Below are 13,326 nucleotides of genomic sequence, written 5' to 3' on the forward strand. Positions count from 1 at the left end.
TGGATGGCTAAAGATAGCAAGGTTGAATCCCTTCTTCAGCTCTGTTGTGTAGACCAGCTGTGATCCAAACCAGCTGCATCAAATCCAGTCTCAGCCACCAGAAAATACAGGTGACCTTGGCTCTCATTCAAAATCATTTTGTTCTCTCATTTTATTAAGTGAAAGTCAAGATGACAATTAGAGGAGCAATATTACCAGATACTACAGCAACTGCAAAAGGAACCATGTATACAGTCTGGGAACAGGCAGGCTCCTCAAGGGTTGAATGACCAACAAAACTCAGAAGGAACTCAGAAGGCCAACTGCATCCTAGGCTACATCAACAGAGGAGAGGCCAGCAGGTCAAAGGAGGTGATTGTTCCCCTCTGCTCTGCCCTTGTGAAGCCCCACCTGGAGTGCTGCATCGAGGTCTACAGCTCCCAGCACAAGAAGGATGTGAAGATGTTAGAACGAGTCCAGAGGAGGGCCACAAAGATGATCAAGGGGCTGGAGCAGCTCTCCTATGAAGAAAGGTTGAGAGAGGTGGGGCTGTTCAGCCTGAAGAAGAGAAAGCTACAGGGTAACCTTGTTGCAGCTTTTCAATACTTAAAGGGGACTTATAAAAACATGGAGAGCAACTTTTTGCTTAGGCAGACAATAACAGAACAAGCAGGAATGTTTTTAAACTAAAAGAGGGGAGATTTAAATTAGATGTTTGGAGGAAATTCATTACTATGAGGGTGGTGAGGCCCTGGCACAGGTTGCCCAGAGAAGCTGTGGATGCCCCATTCCTGGAGGTGTTCAAGGCTTGGTTGGATGAGGCCCTGAGCAGCCTGATTTGATGGGAGGTGTCCCTGCCCATGGCAGGGGGGTTGGAATTAGATGATCTTTAAGGCCCTTCCAACCCAAATCATTCTATGGTCCCTTGAAACCTCCTTCAGAATGGGCTGGGTGGAAAATGTTCCTTTCTCATTTTCCCATTCATTAGGGAGATGATGGACATTTCTCACTTGCAGGATTCAATTCTGTCCCTTCAAAACTATGTCCCAGATACACAAAATGACTTAGAAGTAGGTCACGTTGCAAGACATCAGGATATTCTCTAGAAGTGTATTATTTTTCATAAGTTTCTGTTACTATCTACTTGCTTCAATTTTCTAGAAATCTCAATCAAGCTCTAAAATGATTGCCTCCCACTCTCAGAGAAGAAAGATTTCCAGCAACTTTAAAGACAAAAATAAATAAATAAATAAAGTTCTGATGAGTTTTTCCTCTCAAATAAAAGTAATAGTGGTAAATTATTAAAATGAATCTCAGAAGAAAATCATAAGATGTACAGATTCATTAGCATGTAGTAGGTATGTTTAGACTATGAACATTTTTAAAAATTATTTTTAACTGAGAAATATGCAAGAAATTGTAATGCTGCATGCTCAAGGTCTAAGTATTGATTGATATCTCTAAAATGGGTACAAAATTAAAATGTTGCAAACTGACAACAGCTGCAATGTTAATATATCATCTCTAAGGAACTTTTATTCCTAGAGTCCTTGCTTATGAATTATCCAGAGAGTCAGACATTATCAAATGAACAGACTCCAAATGTTGATACAGATACAGAAGAAACTTTGGGTTCCGGAATCAAAGTCTGGGGGAAAATAAATAAATAAACATACTTTTATAGGTACTTACTACAATGCATACAATTAAAAAGAACAGTGAATTTGCCCATGGCATATAGAAATTATGAATACCTATATGTTCTGAAAGAAAGAAATTTAAAATAATTATCGAATAATTATGGGAAACATTTTACAATGATGTAGTAATAGTCTGTTGTCCTCTTGACATTTCTTCCCACTTTTCTCCATGTTTATCCTCCACATTAAAAAAAAAAAAAAAGATTTAAAATATATAGTATTTAATGAAAAAAATGAAATGGGGTTGATAATATGAAAGGAAAAAAAAATGATTGATGTCAACTGGGATTTATTTCTCTGTTATTAGTTTTGAGACTGTAAAATTCATTATCTTTATTGGTCTAAAAAACAATTCCTTCTAATTTTATGTTATAAATGGTTCTTTCTTTCCCTTGATATATATTTTTTTTTTTTACAGTCCAATACACTCCTGAGTCCCCACATGAGTATTTCGATTCTAAATATCAACTGTGATTCAATTCAGAAACTTCAGTAGATGTGTGTATTTGTAAGTAACAAACCATTTTCTTTTAGGCTAATTTCAAAGTTGAAACTCAATGAACCACTCCTTCACCTCCTCACCTGTTGTTAAATCTCTCAGGCTATCCTTATGAATATTCTGGACTGATAATAAGAATATTTCTAAACAGTGTAACTATGATGTTGATTAAGATTTATTAGGTGAATTGTTAAAGGACCCAAAACAAATATCCAATGCATTTTCAGTTGTGATCTTCTGTTTCAAGCAGCCTGTTATGTATGGTTAAATACAATAGATTCAGTAAAAAAAATCCAGAATTAAGCAAATCTGGTGACTGCTGATTTTCTGCTTACATACAACGTACAACACCAACAGTATATTTCCAGTGTAGTCTCTAGCCTCCAGTAACTAGCTCACACCAGTAAAACTGGCAGATTAGGGAGCCACAATGACAAACTCAGTAAGGTGAGAACTATCTACCTGGACTTGTTCAAAGCATTTCACACTGTCCTGCATGACATCCTTGTCTTTAAATTGGAGAGACATGGGTTGGATGGATAGACCAGTCAGTAAATAAAGAATTGACTAGATGTTTGCACTCACAGAGTTGTGGTCAATTTCTCAATGTCCAGGTGGAGACCAGTGATGAGTGGTGTTCCTCAGGGTTTGGTAAGCTGCATGGTGCTGTTGACACATTAGAGGGAAGGGATGCCCTCCGGAGGGAACTTAACAGGTTTGAGTGGTGGGCCTGTGTGAACCTCATGAAGTTCAGCAAGGCCAAGTGCAAGGTCCTGCACCAGGCTGGGGTAATCCAAAGCACAAATACAGGCTGGGTGGAAAATGGATTAAGAGCAGCCCTGAGGAGAAGGACCTGGGGTTGTTGGTGGATGAGAAGCTCAACATGAGGCAGCAATGTGTGCTTGCAGCCCAGAAAGCCAACCGTATCCTGGGCTGCATCAAAAGAAGCATGGCCAACAAGTCAAGGGAGGTGATTCTCCCTCTGTACTCCACTCTCACAAGACCTCATCTGGAGTACTGCATTCAGTTCTGGGGCCCCTGAAATAAGAAGGACATGGACCTGTTATAGCAAGTCCAGAGGAGCGCCATGAGGATGATCAGAGGGCTGGAGCACCTCTCCTATGATGACAGGCTGAGGGAGTTGTGGTTGTTCAGCCTGGAGAAGAAAAGGCTCTGGGGACACCTTATAGCAGCCTTACAGTACCTAAAGGTGGCCTGCAGGAAAGCCAGAGAGGGACTCTTTATCTGGGAATGTAGTGATAGGACAAAGGGTAATGGCTTTAAACTGAAAGAGGTTTAGGTTAGATCTTAGGAAGAAGTTCTTTACTATGAGGATGGTGAGTTACTAGAACAAGTTGCCAAGTGAAATTATTGTGCCCCCTCCCTGGAAACATTTAAAGCTGGATGGGGCTTTTAGCAACATGGTCTGGTGGGAGGTGTCCCTGTCCATGGCGGGGTGTTGTGGTTTAACCCAGCCAGCAGCTAAGCACCACACAGCCGTTCGCTCACCCTCCCCCTTCCCTCTCTGGAATGTGGGAGAGAATCAAGAGACAGTTTATTAGGACATAAAATAATAATAATGATAATAATGATAATAGTACTACTAATAATAATGTGTACAAAACAAGTGATGTACAATGCAGTTGCTCACCACCCGCTGACTGAAGCCCAGACTATCCCCAAGCAGCCGCCCCCCCACCCCGGCCAGCCACCCCTATATATTGTTCAGCATGACGCCAGATGGTATGGAATATCCCTTTGGCCAGTTCAGGTCAACTGTCCTGGTTCTGTCCCCTCCCAGCTCCTGCTGCACCCCTAGCCTGCCCGCTGTCAGGACAGAATGAGAAGCTGAAAATCATTTGCTTAGCATAAGCACTGCTCTGCAACAATTAAAACATCAGTGTGTTATCAACATTATTCTCATCCTAAATCCAAAACATAGCACCCTACCAGCTACTAGTAGGAAAATTAACTCTATCCTAGCTGAAACCAGGACACGGGGGGGGGGGGGGGGGGGGGGGGTTGGAACTAGTGGAACTAGATGATCTTTATGGTCCCTTCCAACCCAAACCATTCTATGATTCTATGTTTCTATGTTTTTGTTTGTTTGTTTGCTTGTTTGCTTTCCCACATTTTAAAATGCATACAGAGAGTGTAATTTTAAATTGTCAAAAGTAAAAGTTTTATACACATTTCAGTTTTGGACTCATTTATTTGGAATACTGTATGAAATACCCAATTATTTGTAACAGGTTTCTTTTTCCACAGAAAAACCTACATTATGCATGACTAATGTCTATGTTTAATAATTTAGCCAAGGAAAACCTGGGTCCTACTTGTAATGATGCCAAGAAAAAAATATGTAACAGATTTCAACAGTACAAGATGCAGTCCATGAAACCCTAAATCAGAGAAGAATTAGATATAAACTTCTACACTAAATCAGTGTGTCAGCTTTTCAGGAGTATTGGCCTTATCCATTTAATAGAGCACAATGATTGAAATATGATTTTTTTAATGGCAGTCACACAACTGAATACATTGGTTATGCAATTTCAGAGTCAGCACCTTGAAAACTTATTCTATTTACCCCAGTTCATGTATAGCTTTCTGTCTTTATACTGAGCAACAAATAATATTGTTTAAGCAACAAATAATATTGTTTAAATTAAATTCAGAACAAATTCTAAGAAGTCTATGAGACTGAAAAAGTCCTAAGCCACCATCCCACATATCACAAACTCAATGTTTAATTAAAGAATATGATTTTGGCTACTTAAGAAATCCAAGCAAAGTTCTATTACTCAATGTGGTTATTGAATTTATCTTGTTTTACTACATGTTCCCACCAAACTGATCAATTTTTTAAACAGAATAGATCAGTGAATGGAAACGTTTTCATGAATGAGCTAAATAAACATATTTTGTCATATTTGCACAATGAACAGGTGCCCTGCAGCCTGGCATGGACTTAAGGAGTGCCTCTGTGATTGCTACTTAAGGTGCAGTCCAAGTGATGTAAAGAAGAAGCAGTCTAAGTTTAACAGCAGCGTCTAACCAAGACAGGAGCTTCATGTTTGCCAACTTAGGAGCAGAGACCAAGTGCAGTGGGAGTTTTATCCTCCTCCAACTAGTGCAGGCAACTGAATGTCAGCAGCATGTGTGGCAGTTGCCTGCAGCTCTTGCATTCAACTCCATTGTGTTAAAATGTCAAACAAGATCTTTGCCATTGGCATAAACATTTTAGAGATGCTTCAGGGAATACACTTCAGTGTGTATATAGTTTTGCTACTTCTTGTCTTGTAAGACAAGAAATGCAGGAAAGATCCCTCAGAAACAAACACGGAATATGATTTATAGTATAGACTAAAGTTTCAGCTGTGAAAAAATGAGGTTTTGGAAGGGAGGGGAGGAAAGGAGTCAAGATTTGAGAACCTAGAGAAAGGTCAGACCTTTCCATTAAACACACAGTTCTTTGAAAATAAAGCACAGGCTGCAAAGCACTCAAAGCACTCTTAAAAATATTTATAACATTGTTCCTCCAGAATTTGTAATTTCATATCCAAAGTTGCCAAGCAGCAGCAGAATGCAGTTGTACAGATCCCCAAAACATATGGGAGACTTCAAGGTCCAACTCAGTGTAAAGAAAGAAATATTTCCTTTTGGTTCTCTCCGTATCTACCAGGGTGGTGATCTCATTAAATAGAAGACAGCAATGGGGCACTCCAAGCATGTCAAGCTTTGTAGCTGCATGGCCTATGTGAGATAGTATTCTTCAAAAAAGCATTCTCTGAAGAATCAGTATTCCTCCTCCCGTTAAACCTAGCAGGCTCTATGACATTGCATTATGCCCTGCGTTCCCATGAGTGCAAACAACTGATATTGGAAAGGATCAAAGTAATAAATGAACTTCCAAAGTTCATAACCAACTGAGATATTGGCAAAAGAAAAATACCACGGTAATGGTCTCTATTTTTCCACACATGGTTAAGTAGTCTTTGATTTAAAAAGACAGATACACAGCTTTACATAGCATCTCTATTCCCATTCCAGCTCTTTTCTTAGAGCTTTTTCTCTTTACCTAGAGAACAACAAATTGCACACACATATGGTTGTGATGTCCTGAAAAGACAGCAAGCTTTTTGTATTATTATTATTTAAAGTACCTTGTACAGAATCTGTATTACTGCAGCAGGGTTACTGAGAGTTTTGAGTTACATGGGGCTACATATAAATTTAATACAAGTTGTCCTCTCACAATTTGAAGGAAGTAGAGCAAAGTGTACAGTGAGGTTAATTTATATATTCTTCCCTTTATGCTCACACAAAATTTCCTTTCATGTTTAGAGAAGTTTTGAAGTAATTAAGAGACTATGCTTTTTTTCTATTTTGTTACCATCTATTTTATGAACTGCTCTCTCAGACTACATATTACTGCCACCAAGCACCATAAAACTTTACAGAAAAAATCCTCTGACTTTTTTTGCTTATTTTTTGCTGTTGTGACAGTTATGAAAAATGTTAAAATAGACAAACATTGGTATTCCATTTATGGCTTCATACAACTGTTGAAAGATGCCTAAATGAAGTCCCTTTTTCCCTTAATTCTCATAGATATAAGAGATTGAGACATTGCTAGACAACCACTAGACTGAAGTAATTAAACAGTGTAATGTGCAAAGAGCATTTTAGAGGCAGCAATTAGATCACTCAAATTAGATGTTTTATTTGCCCAAACATGTCTTTAAATCTGAGAGAACAAAAGGCTGCATTTACAAACAACGCAGCATCAGACTTTCAAAGTGCATTGATAGAATACTGTGGACTGCTGCCTGTAGATGGTGCCCATCATACCCACTTGCTTTTTCCTATTTCTATGTGCAGCCCTGAAGGTACAAACCATCACACACTTCTGAACACAGCACTGATGACTGACAGGTCGTGGTTCTCTGTATGTACAGTGGTTAGTCAAATGCCATATATCTCTGACTGGATTTCTGAATGCAGGAAGGTGTAAATCACTCAGCAGTATAGGACAATCTGATCAAATGTGTTTATTCATCTTCTGAAATTTTAACATTTAATTTCTTTTTTTCTGAGCTTATGTTTGAATTTCAATTTCATTTAGTGTTCCTGAAACATTCCTGTTCACAGCCTTGAAAACTGAAGTCTTTGAGCCCAAACACAATAAGGAAAAAAAAAAAAGTAAAGAACAGAAAAAAAAAGAAAAGAAAAAAAAAAAGGCAATGTTTTCATTTGCTTTGTTTTTAATTTTGTAATTTTTGTTGTGATATACTTGAGAGAAAATCTTCATAATTAAAAAAAATATATATATTTAATCCCATTGCCTGCTCAGGTTTACACCTGCTTTCACTGTACTAAAAAAAAAGAAACCTGATACTCCAGTGAGTTTTCTTTGTAGCCCAGGTCCATTTGTTATCTAGAAACTGTTGTAAGCCAATCCACTAAGTACATACAAGCTTTAAAGAGGAAAAAAAAAAAAAAGAAAAGAAACTGCCACATGAGAGATTGAGACCATATCATTCATTATTTAATGCTGAAAAATTCACACAATTATTTCATCTACACAGTGTCACAGGAGACATCTCTTTTACTTCACCTGTCTTAAAAGACCAATGACCTTTGTTATTCTCTCCCCTCACATTACATCTTAAGGGATATATTTTCATTGTAGAAACAAGCTTTTTAAATCAGTACTTAATCTGTAGACAAGAGGCCACTTTCAAGAGAGTCAAAAAATGAACTCATAGATAACGTTTGGTCTCTTGAGTCACTCTGACAATGTGATATACACCCTATATCTTAAGTGAAAAAAAAAAAAACACCTCTCAATAAAATGTTCTTAAAATCCATTCAAAAATCTCAAATATAATTTACACTAGCAGTTGATTTTAACCACCCAGGAGGCTGTCCATGTAAAACAAGCTAAATGTATCTACAGGTTAAAACACATATACCTGTCCAAACAAGTGTGCGCAACACATTCAGGGACAGAATACTGCAATCAAACAGAAAAACAACAGGAATAAGTAAATTTCATGTTGGTCACAAATTTCTTACAAAACACCATCAGAGAACTGTGAAGCCATGGTTATAATATTCTGCTATTTACAAATCAACTCCACTCTCTACTGAAGCTCCAAAACTGAAAATGTTCCACCTAACCATAATTTTAGATACCCGAAACAAATGCTGGGTACCTAAATCATGTGTGTTATCAGCTAGGTGAGATCAGCATGCACATAGTCCAGTCTAAGTCCCACTCAAATCACTAGCATCTTTTACACTGATTTCAGTGGGGTTGGAATGCTTCTAGGTACCACAGGAACAAGTACAGTAGCAGTAATCAATATTTATAAATAATATTTCTAGGATTGTCTCTAGGAAGAAGACCTTTCTTCCTTCTTTCCTGCTACAAGTGAATAGCTCTTGCTAAAGCTGCAAAGAACATCCTGGAGTACAGCAAGATATACCTATCAAAGGGTTAGCAGTTTTTTGAGTAGGTGCCTCAGCTGGCTTGAACACATTTCAGTCCTCAATATCCTTTTATACAAACAGGGGGAGAAAAAGGATTTCCCCTTAGTTTCCACCTCCCTAAATTGCCTTTTCTCATTTTCAGCCATGAACTGGGGTGCACATATGGAATACAAGTATTGCCAGCGTTGGTTCACTGCTGTTCAGCAACACATGTAAAATGAAAATTTTTTGACTGCTGCAAAAATAAAGAGCTAAGGTCTGCCTCCTCCTATCACAAAAAAGAAGTGGAGGAGGAAGGAGCAGGGGCAGTTCTTGTTGCTCCAAGTAGCAACATTGCTAGTATATGATACACTTGGAAGGGGCCATCCCTATCTGAGAAATAATTAATTACCTCAACTTAATGCCTGGAAAAATCATCCCACTCACTAGAATCATCAGAGAACTTGCAAGAAGGACTGAAAGGAGTTATTATTCTGGCACCAAAACAAACCTGACCTTAGCTGGTGTTTACCTCTCCTACTGCAGTGTTTGTTCCTGGTTTGTTCCAGTGTTTCACCTGGTTTGCATGCTGGAAATGCACTGGTGGTGAGTACAGCTGGCCTCTCCAGGATGGGAATCAAGAAAAGAATGCTCTGAAAAACACAACATATGCTCCCAGTTACCACCTTCTCAGGGCAAGTGCAAGAATGTCAATTTAGTCTCAGCTACATGGGAGGTCAGACTGTAGAGACTATGGGCATCACCTCGCAGCCCTTAAATCTATAGGCTCCTATCTCATTCCTTAAGTATATACACAGAGCCCAGCATGTATCATTTCAGCAATGTGAAAGCTCAGCAAAATATGAAGTCCCTTCTCTTTTTTTTTATGCATGTGCTCTTTGATTACATTTGCTCTCATGTGAATGTCAGACATTAATACTCATTATAGTAGTGCGGGTGCAAGGCGGGGAAAAAGGAGAATGAATGCATCATTACATATTATTATTACTTACTGTATTACCTTGTCACTGAAGCTTCCATTCCTGATTTAAGTAAAGAAAACCAAAAGGATTAGAAGCAAAACAAACCAAAGCTACTGGAGTGTGATGAAAGCAGAGGAAGATTATTAATGTGCAGCAGGTACAGGAGAGAGATGCAATCATAAGATTCAAGGGAAATAAGGCAGGGAAAAAAAAAAAAAAAGCATCTGTACTGAAAGTCTAATTCTTTGAAATGATTTAATTTACTAAATACTTCTATCATTTGAAGTTTAAAAGATTCACAGCAAATATCATTGTTTGTGAGAAAAGCTTCGACAGAGCACACTTTGAAATACTCATCATCCAACTCCAATGGCACAATAAAAATTAGAAATAACACAGTTTCATTTTTCTTATTTTTTCAAGGCAGCTATATACACTGAGACCACTATTAGCATTTCTGACACTGCATTTCAAGGAAATTAAAAAGAAATGTGAGGTTACTTTATTCTGTTTCTTTCCTTTTTCTCCCCTTTAGAGATGGAGTTCTCTAATCTTGATCTCTGTACAGTATGTACACAGAGTTGCTCCCACTGTATAAAAGATGGATGCTAGAGTTTGTTCTACTTTGATCATAAACAGATCAGATACCCCTGCAAGAGACTGAAAAAAACCAACATCTGCAAGAAATACTAACATGGAAAATTTCATAGATATGCCAAAAGACAGAAGGTAAAACTGGAAGGACCTGATGATAAACTCCTTTCTAACACATGGAATCCCCATCACTGGAGAGTTTTATGAACTGGTTAGCTAGGGATGGTCTAGGTGAGTGCCTGAAACACTTCAGCTCTGCCTTGTTGGTGATTAATATCTTGCTTGCATTACAGCAGATTGTACTGCAATGCAAACAAGAGCCAGGAACCTCTGGTTTAGCAATTGCACAAACAAGCCTTCATGTGTACGTCCGAATGGCTGAAGACCACTTGTGCAATTTGCAACATATACTTTAAACGTTACAATTCCTCAAATAACCACAGAAAGGCATAATGAAAATTCAGCAGGTTTATAGGTCTTTCCTTCTGAACATCTTAGAAAAGAGAACCTGTCCAATTCAACCGAATTCAGAAAAAGGCAGATTTTTTTTTCCCTCGGTATTTAACAGTAACAACGGATCTTGGTCTGACTGCAACTCAGAGTTGGAGGACCATGACTGGGGGAGCAGTAACAGGGAGCTCACTGCTCACTGAAAGCTAGCCAATGTAATACCCACCTACAAAAAGGGCATGAGAGAAGACACAGGAGACTACGGACCTGTCAGTCTAACCTTGGTCCCTGGAAAAGTTGTGGAGAAGATTGTCCTGGGGGATATTGAAAGGCATGTAAAGAACAAAGCTATTATCTGGCATAGTCAACATGGTTTCATTAAGGGAAAGTCCTGCCTTAGTAATTTGATCTCCTTCTATGATAAGGTCACCCATTTAGTGAATGAAGGGAAGGTGGTGGATGCAATTTTTCTGATTTTTTTTTTTTCCTGTGGCCTTTGATACTGTCCCTCACACATCCTTCTGGACAAATTGTCCAACTGTGAGATAAACAGGTTCATACTGTGCTGGGTGGTGAACAGGCTGAATGGTTGTGCTCAAAGTATTATAGTGAATGGAGCCGCATCTGGCTGGTGGATGGTCACTAGCAATGTTCTTCAGGACTCAGCTCCAGGGCCAGTTCTGTTCAACATTTTTATCAATGTTCTGGATGCAGGAGTGAAATGCATCTTCAACAAGTTTGCCAATGACACTAAACTGGGAGGTGTTGTTAACTCCCTGTAGGGACAAGAGGACTTGCAGAGAGTTCTAGATAGATTGGAGCACCGGGCCATCAGCAGTGGCATGAAATTCAACAAAGGTAAATTTGACCCTGAGGTTCTGCACCTGGGATGGACTACTGCCAGACACAGGTACAGACTGTGAATGGCTAGAGAGCAGCCCTGTAGAAAGGGATCTGGGGGTCCTATTGACAATCGGCTCAACAGAGTCAGCAGTGTGCCCTGACAGCCAAGGGGCAAACTGCATTTTGGGGTGCATTAAACACAGTATAGCCAGCCAATCAAAAGAGGTAATTCTCCCACTGTATTTAGCATTGGTGCAGCCTCATCTTGAATATTGTGTGCATTTCTGGGCTCCACAAAATAAAAAGGATGTTAAAGTCCCTGAAAGCACCCAAAGGAGGGTGATAAAGCTGGTAAAATGTCTGGAAGGCATGTCCTGGGAGGAGAGGCTGAGGACATCTGGGTTGACAGATCTGAAGAAAAGAGGCTGAGAGATGACCTCATTACTCTCTACACCTTCCTGAGGAGCGGAAATGGAGAGGGAGGCGCTGATCTCTTCTTTCTGGTCACCAGTGATAAGACAGGTGGGAATGGCACAAAGCTGCACCAGCAGAAGATTTAGACTGGACATTGGGAAAATTTTCATTACTGTGTGGGTGGTCAAACCCTGGAACAGGCTTCCTAGCGAGGTGGCTGATGGCCCATATGGTTGATGCCATACGCTGTTCAAGAGGTGTTTGGACAATGCCCTCATTAATATACTTTAACTTTTGGTTAGCCCCTAAGTGGTCAGGCAGTTGGACCAGATGATCTTTGGAGGTCCCTTCTAGCTGTTCTGTTCTGTCCTGTTCTGTTCTGTTCTGTTCTAACCCAATGGTCATAAAACAGGAGGGTGGCAAGTGAGAGATGGGTCATTTCATAATCAGCCTGAAGCATTCACTGAAGTACTGGTGACAGCAGCCAGCCCCAGCTGCCATGGGATATGGGGAGAAGCAGCTGCTTGGCCTACCCCAGCACCTGGAAAACTTTTCTAAGGGGCTGCAGGTCTTGACCATGATTTTAAAAACTGTTTCTATAGCAGCAGCAGCAGCAGGGCTAATTCCTGCATGAAAAAAGATTGGCCTGTTTGCTGTATAATCCACTGTACCAGGTATCACGCCTCAGCCTTCACACAAGGTTTTATCTACGTTTTAGCAGGAGCAGCAAGATTGAAGTCTGAACAGAAATGTTTTCTTCGTTGCCTGCCCAGAACAGATCCCCAGAATTCCCTGGGACATAGTGCCATTAGAGATATCTTTTCTCTTAAAATCACAGAGCATCTCAGAGGGAAAAGATTTCTCCAGACAAAGCTTCTGAAACTAGACTCTGAATAGCTATTGCAATATTGATATTTGCAAATGATTGTACCTAGGTGTCAAAAATTATACATTAACAAGCAAGGCCCTAGCATTTTGACTCAAAGATAAGCTGCTATTCAAGGTGCAAAGGCACTGCACACACATGCCTCTATGACACAATTCACTAAGACCTAGTTCACACATATGCACCCCTCACACATCCCACTCCCTGAAATGGGCTAAATCACATCAAAGGAGTCTATCATCAGAAAAGCAAGGAGCTGCAAAGACTTCTTGTCATGCAGGTAAGGAGGATAAAACGGTGAGATGTGCACCATCAGGCAATTCACTCTTCTCGCTGGGATGCAGCACATGGCCCAGATTAAAACACTTGCAGGAAATGCTTCCTAGTACTATTGCCTCCTGGCTTCTGTGTTACCCCACTCCTCGTTCAATGTGCTGCTCTGGCAAAGTATGGAGATGACAAAGTTATTTGCATTAGCTTGTGATAGGGGTACCACTGGAA

Source organism: Anser brachyrhynchus, assembly GCF_964034855.1.
Source record: "Anser brachyrhynchus genome assembly, chromosome: 2".
NCBI classification, from domain to species: domain Eukaryota; kingdom Metazoa; phylum Chordata; class Aves; order Anseriformes; family Anatidae; genus Anser; species Anser brachyrhynchus.